We start from the raw sequence: 7,837 nt of genomic DNA, 5'->3' as shown, positions 1-7,837 counted from the left end.
TCACCCTCTCTTATCTCTGCCTTCCTTCTTGTTTCTGGGAGAAAAAAATTTGCTGCTCTTAGCAAAATTCAGCCTCTTGTGCATAATACATAATTCCCTTTCATCTACTTAAGGGTATATTTCTAGCATTTTTTTTCTAATTGATTCTTGTGTTATCATATGACATGCCTTAATCTCTCCAATAATAATAGTATCACACACTTTCTTGATTTTTTGTTTGTTTGTTTTTATTTTTTTGTGACAGAGTCTCACTCTATTGCCCATGCTGGAGTGCAATGGCGGGATCTTGGCTCACTGCAACCTCTGCCTCCCAGGTTCGTCATTCAGCCTCTCAAGTAGCTGGGATTATAGGCATGCACCACTATGCCCAGCTAATTTTTGTATTTTTAGTAGAGACGGGGGCTTCACAACGTTGGTCAGGCTGGTCTTCAACTCCTGACCTCAGGTGATCCACTCAACTTGGCCTCCCAAAGTGCTGGGATTACAGGTGTGAGCCACCATGCCCGGGCTACACACACTTTCTTGAAGCCCCACTTTCCCTTCAGTTCCAAGCACATTTCTCTATTTCTTTTTATTGCACAATTCATCAAGAAGTTGTTTCCTCCTTGGGTTTACTCTTCAGCTAACACTAATATTTCCTCTTTGCCCACATGGTTCCATTAAAACTACTCCTGTCAAGTCCACTAATAGTATCTATATTACTAAATCCAATAGGCAATCGTCAGTCCTTATCTTACTTGACTTCACAACATTAGATGAAGTTTATTTCTTTGAAATGCCATATACTCTACTGATCCCCTTCCTTCCTTTATTGCTCAGTTATTTCCCTAAAGTTTCAATGGTAGCCAGACCTTGGACATCTTTTCTTTCTCATTTTACTCACTTCTTAGGGGTTTTCATAAAATCTTTTGGCTTTAAAGCCATCTATTTGTTGATGACTCCCCAAATTCTCTCTCTATTCTAAACATCCTCCCTGAATTTCAGAGTTCTAGCTATTTGTCTACTTCACAGTCTTGGATGTCTTTTGTTTGTTCTGTGTCTATTAAAGACATAAGAGACTTAACAAGTTCAAAAGCCACTCCAAGCCTTTTCTTCTAAGCTTTCTCCCATGTTTTTTCCTGACCTCAGGTATGGTCAGTCCATCCTTCTTAGGCCAAAACTTTGGGGTTATCATTCAACTCTTCTTGCCACATACATTTGATGCATTAGCAAACCGTGTTCCCTCTACCTTCCAAATATATTCAGGATCTGACTATTTCCCACCACATCCATTGCTACCACCCTTCCCCACGCCACTACCTCTCTCACTTGAGTTGTTACTAGAGTCCAAAAGTTGACTTGATCCTTATGCCCTTGTCACCCCCACTTACAATTTATTTTCCACACATCAGATAGAGCTATCCTTCTAAAACTTAAATAGGATCATGCTACTTCTTTGATAAAAACATTGCCTCTTACTCAGAAGACTAAGTCATTATAATAGCCAGCAAGTCCCCAATTTCAGTGGTTCTTGACATAAGCAAATTAAAATCACCTGGGCAGCTTTTGAAAGATACCAATATCAGGGTCTCTTACTCAGAGATTTTAATTTAACAATTCTTGTATGGGATCTGGACAATGATATTTTAAAAATGTTTTGTTAGGTAACTGTATTAGTCTGTTTTCATGGTGCTGATAAAGACATATCTGAGAGTGGGAAGAAAAAGAGTTTTAATTAGACTTACAGTTCCACATGGCTGGGGAGGCCTGAGAATCATGGCAGGAGGAAAAAGGTATTTCTTACACTGCGGCAGCAAGAGAAAATGAGAAAGAAGCAAAAGTGGAAATCCTTGATAAGCTCATCAGATCTCGTGAGACTTATTTGCTATCACAAGACTAGCACGGGAAAGACCAGCCCCCATGATAAAATTACCTCCCCCCTGGGTCCCTCCCACAACATGTGGGAATTCTGGGAGATATAATTCAAGTTGAGTTTTAGGTGGGGACACAGCCGAACCATATCAGTAACTATCAAGTGCAGCTTGGATTGAGAACAATTGTATCTCACTTTCTGGGCCCACTATTTCTTTGAACTAAATCTCTTCCTCCTAGTTCATTCTGCTTTAGTACCATTTGGCTTCTTTGATATCTGAAAAACACATCAAACATTTGTGTATCTCAGAGTCTTTTCATCTGTTTAGGTTTTCCCCATAATTTCATTACATTTTGACCTTGTGTGATTGGTGTATTTATTTTCTGTAATAATTCAGTAGAATATAAACTCCAGGAGGGCTGGAATTGTTTTTCTGTGTTGGTCACTGCTATATTCCTAACCTATAGGACAGTTTCTTGTCCACAATACACTCTCAAAAATATTTGTTAAATATATGGAGTATTTTTAAATGCTTATCCCAATAAAAAAATGTGAAATAAATGACTTTTTTTTTTTTGAAAGAAATTTGGGCTTAGGGAAGTGGCGATCAAAGTGTTCTCTTTTTGATGTATTGATTTGAGCCACTAGTTGAATACCTATGTGAAAATGTGCATCAGGAAGATGAAAATATGACTGTAGTTTATGAGAGAAGTCAGGGGTTTAGGGACAATTTTGTTAGCTGTCCAATTAGAGTTGATGGCTGAAGCCACAGAAAGTGGTTTAGAGTCCCACTGAAGAGCATTTAGAGGGAAAAGGGTGATTGATACAGAAAATACACATGTAGAAAATATACCAGCATTCATAACAGGTGAAAGAGAAAGAATCAATGAAAGAGGCTGAGGAGCTGTGGAGGGTCTCTCTACTCCCCTGGCCATAATGCCCCAGTCTCTTTCATTGGGCCCTCCCATTTCTCATGATCACTGAGTGTAGATGCCAGGAATGAGCTGCACATGTAGTATTCCTTGCTCTTTCCCTGATGCAGTATCAGATAAATGAAGTTATTAGAGGCCTATACAGTTGTCTCAACTTCCCTGTGTCAATAAGGGACAAATAAATATTCTCCTTGGTATTACAGAGATGACGTCTGGGAATGCTTCTTGTGAATTTAGCCTGTACTTTGAGTTCCTGTGAGGTAGTAATGCCGCTTTGTATTCAAAATGGAGTTTAGCTGATAAGCATCTGCAGAGACTTCACAGCACCCTCAGCAGCAGGGAAATGTGGAGTGGAAGGTGCTAAAACTGTAATTAGAACAAGGCATCTGTCTCCCAGCTCCTACAGAGCAGCTACTAATCAATGTGATCACTTGCTTTGAGTGGGGAAGTGCTCACCCATGGCTCTGCTGGACTTTTTCCCAGCCACTAGCAGACTGGATATTGGTAAAGATTACCCTTGGCTCTGGAAAGATAGAAGAAAGTATTAGTGCCTGGGAAAAGCAGCAGTTTTAAAAGGTGTTTGGTAGGGCATGTGTTGATTTCGATTTCCTGTCAATCGCATATTTCCAGAACAATCTGGAGGCCAATTATTACTAAAAGTATAGCTCATGCTGAAGCATTTGCAGGCTGGTTATCCAGAACTTTTTTGATTTCCTAGTCCATATGTTTACTTGCCCTTAGGACATTTTGCTCTTATTTGGCAGTTTTTCTGGGAAAAATAAAAAAAAAATCCACTTAATGCAATCATATCAATTTGGCATCTATTACCAATTCTGATTTGAGCAGCATTTTTTCAATGTATGATCTGTAGAATACTTCTCTAAAAATCTCCTTTAAAAATGTTTCTTTAATTCAATATGCTGGATAAATGCTACATATTATATCCCCCCTTTTAAAAATTCACAGTGCACACCGGGGTATTAAAGGCTTCTAGCTCTCTTGCAAAAAAGAAACTGGTTTTAACTCTGTTGAACCTAGCATTTCCCAAACTTATTTCTTTAGAGAGTCTTTCTTTTTCTTTTTTTAAGACATAAAACAGAATTAATTTTCCAAAGAAAAGACTTCAGTAAAAGCTAGATTAAATATTTCTTATCATTGACATTTAAATTATGCCTAAAATGAGGTCCAGAGATTTCCTGAGAATTTCTTCATCCCATTCTCTATTACTACTGATAATTGCATGTTATATAATCATTCAGGATAAGTCAGCCAGGATTCCAGCTCATTCTTCTGCTCAAACGAATAAAAATAAAAGCCAATCCTTTTATCATAATGATCAGTCCATTTAAAAGTTGACTCTGTTCTCACCCAATTTAGCCCCAGCAGACACAGACCTGGTGCATAGCCTATGTCCTGCACAGACTTTGATGCCATGTGTCTCTGAAGACTACCCAGGCAGACTAAGCCTTCTCCTCCTTGAACTCTTTACAGTGGGGAATGTTCATGGCCTAATGACATATAGTATAGTTTCCCAAAAAGCTGAAAAGAAAGATTCACTCATGGACACGTTAGGTTATATTCTTATGTAAAGATTTAAAATACAGGAATAAATAACAGCATATTATAAACTTCTGGAAATAAAATATAAATATAGTTTAAAAGATTTAAAAAAGCCCAGCGAAACAGATAGTAGAAAAAGTATGATCAATGATTGCTATAACATTACTTAAATATCTAACTGCACGTGGTGGAATGCTACACAAAAGAATTATTATGCTTTTCTGAAATACAAAACTACACGGCTCAAGACAGAATGAATCTGTATGAAAGGTAAAGAACCTTGGGGAGGACAGAACAAATATGTGGGTACTTCACTGGGAGGCATGAAGAGAAGATTAAGGAAAAGTCATCAAATGATTTAAAAATTATATTTTATAGCTGAAAAAATCAGTTATAAGGATATGTAATTTTTGCTTTTTTGCCCTAGAAAAATGATGACTAACAGGATCTTCCTTTTGTTTTACCAAGTGAGGAGATGTGTGAGTTACAGAGAGAAGCCTTCTCCTTGTTGCTTGTCTTTAGATGACCTGGAAGAATAAAATGGCCTACAGATGGTTTGCATTGTGCATGCAGTGGTGGGAGAGAAGGAGGCAGAATAATTAGAGGGAAAAAAGAGAATGAGAGAGAGAAATTTAGAAGGCTAGAGATTACTAGAATACATATAAATGTGTTTGTATATATACATGTGATGTGTGTGTATGCGTGTGTGTGTGTATATATGGTTAGCTTAGTAACACGTTGTGTAGCTCTCTCTTCTCTATGTCTTAAAGGGCTTTTTAGAAGACAAACAAACATTTTTAGTGCTTGCCTTCTGCAGTCAGATATGGGATGATATACTGCCAAAAAAAAAAAAAGGCCCAAGGACTTTTGGTTTCCACTTATATATGAAACAATAGGAATTATATTGAGGATGCTTCAATATTCAACAGATTAAAAGAGCAGTGAAAAAGAAGAACCCGTAATGTTTTATTGCAAGAGATACCTCCATAAAAAAGTTATCTGAAAAAGAAGAAAAAAGTTATCTTCATTTTACCTTCTAAAATAAAGATTAATACATGTTTGTAGGCAAATGCATGTTTTATATCATTTTAATTTATATTTATTCAACAAAGTTTATACAAAACGATTTCATCTATGGTTTTTGTGCCACTGGTAGGTGTTTTTGAGGTGTGGACTGAAGGGAGTAAATATTCACTTGTTGTTCATAGAATCTACCAGCTTTAAAAATATACTTGCTTCTGCATGACTGCCAAGCTTTGCTGATCATTTTTCCACATTCATAGTCAACCTTCTCTGCATAGAATGGCGATTTTATTAGTTAGGGTTCTCCAAAGAAACAGAACCACTAGGATGTATACATATACACAGAAGAAGATTTATTTGAAGGAATTGATTTACATGATTATAAAGCCTGGCAAGTCCCCAAATCTGTAGAGTGGGCCACTGGCTGGGGTACCAAAGAAGAGCCTTGCTGCGGTTCAAGTCTAAAGGCCATCTGCTTTGGATAAAGAGGATAAAAGATAATGAGAATGCAGGAAGATAATGGTGATGTAATCAAAATAAACTATAGGAAGTGAAAACTGCATGTAATTAAGATAAGAAAAAATAACAACTGTGATTGGCAATAAAAACTGTAAAACATGCTACTGAGAGTTTTTTCCATATTTGGCTTTATACATATGAAGAATAATATTCCTGTTACACACATGGATACACACAAACACAAACACACACACACACACACACACAAGGTAGTCTTTCAAATAATAATGAGTGAAATAAAATAATAATAATAATGAGTGAAATAATTTCAAATAATGATGAGTGAAATAAAAATCAACTCTATTTACCAGCAAAAAGCATACACATGCATTTGTAGGCTGCTGACGCTCTTGTTTTACTTGAAGAACTCATTATATGTTCCTTTATTTCCCTACCTACTCCTGGAAAGAGAAATTTTACCATGTTATCGTAGGCTCATAGAAATCCAAGATAAATTCTAGATCTAAGTAAATAGGATTTAAGTGTCACCTTGCCAGTAGAAAGTGGGATTGTGTGAATTTTTCCACCATTTCAACAAATGCTGTCAAAAACATCCTACTTTGATATTCTCAAACTAAAAGACTTAAATTCATTTAATGCTTTTGAAGAGACAGTCTCTATTGCCTTAGGGAACATTCTGTATTCTTTCCTCATCACAACCCTAGTCTCCATAGGATGTCTATATTATTCTCAAATTGCACTGTCTTTATTCCATTTGCTTTAAACTCTCCAATAGTTAGGGTGTCCACAGCAGGACGCAGTAGCTACTTGTTCTAAATCTGTTCAAAATCCTCCATTCTAACTGCTGGCACGGCCGGGTCTGGTGCCAATCAGACAGTGCATTGTTCCTGGTAGCTCACACAGCTGCTCATCAAATACACAGCTGTGGCACTGACCTTTAATAATATTATTCAAAGAATCAGTCTAATTTTATGAAACAGGCATGTCCTCATTTTAAATTCCCAAGGATCTTCTACTGGGTTTGTAATTGAATCTATATTTTGTTAAACCGTCAAGGAAGTTTTTATCAATAATCACATTTTATATTAGTAAAACTTGCCTAGGACCTCATACAATGCCAGCTAATATAATCAAGATCACAATGGTCTTTTGGCATTATGAAATTCAAGAAAAGTAAAACAGAAGGGGCTTAAGCGACTTGAGAAAATGTTCATATGTTGCAGTCTCAGCATTTCTGGAAACTAGAACAATTATTATTAGAAGGCCTGTTTAGGATATGGTTTGAGGCAAAAGAAAATAAGTCTGCTATGTATTGAAACAAGAGACTTTTAGGTAATTGAGCATCTATCATCGTCCAGGTCACACTTAAATATTTTAAAGCGTATTTTATAATTCCACAGAATTTTGTGAGGTGCTTTTTAAGTTACATGACTATTCAATGAATGCATATTCCTTAGGCCCATAACTTCTTTTTAATTTTTAATTATCATACACTAAGATAAACTATTTTGGTGTGCAGTTATATGAATTTTAACACATGCATAGATTTATGTAATAATCACAATCAGAAGACAGAACTCTTAAATCACCCTAAAATACTTCTTCATGCTGTCTGCTTATAGTTACATTTTCCCCACCTCCCTACTCTTAACCCCATCACTATAGCTTTGGGTTTTCGAAAATGCCATATAGTTGTAATTGTACATAAGTGTGACCTTTGAGAATGGCTATCTCACTCAGCACAATGCCTTTGAGATTTATCAATAGCTTGTCCCTCTTGTCATTTTTTGTTGCTGAATACCATTCCATGTATGGCTTTATCAGTTTTTCCATTCAAATATCCTTGGACATTTGGGTTGTTTCTAATTTGGGGCAATTGCGAAGGGAGCTGCAATTACAAATTTGTGTATAGATTTTCATGCAAATAACGTTCTCTCTTTTCTTGTCTAAGTACCCAAGTATCATGATTTGGTAAGGATATTTTTAACTT

This window comes from Hylobates moloch, unplaced genomic scaffold (genome assembly GCF_009828535.3).
Source record: "Hylobates moloch isolate HMO894 unplaced genomic scaffold, HMol_V3 SCAFFOLD_1, whole genome shotgun sequence".
Taxonomy (NCBI): Eukaryota; Metazoa; Chordata; class Mammalia; order Primates; family Hylobatidae; genus Hylobates; species Hylobates moloch.
Note: the sequence above shows the minus strand (reverse complement) of the source record.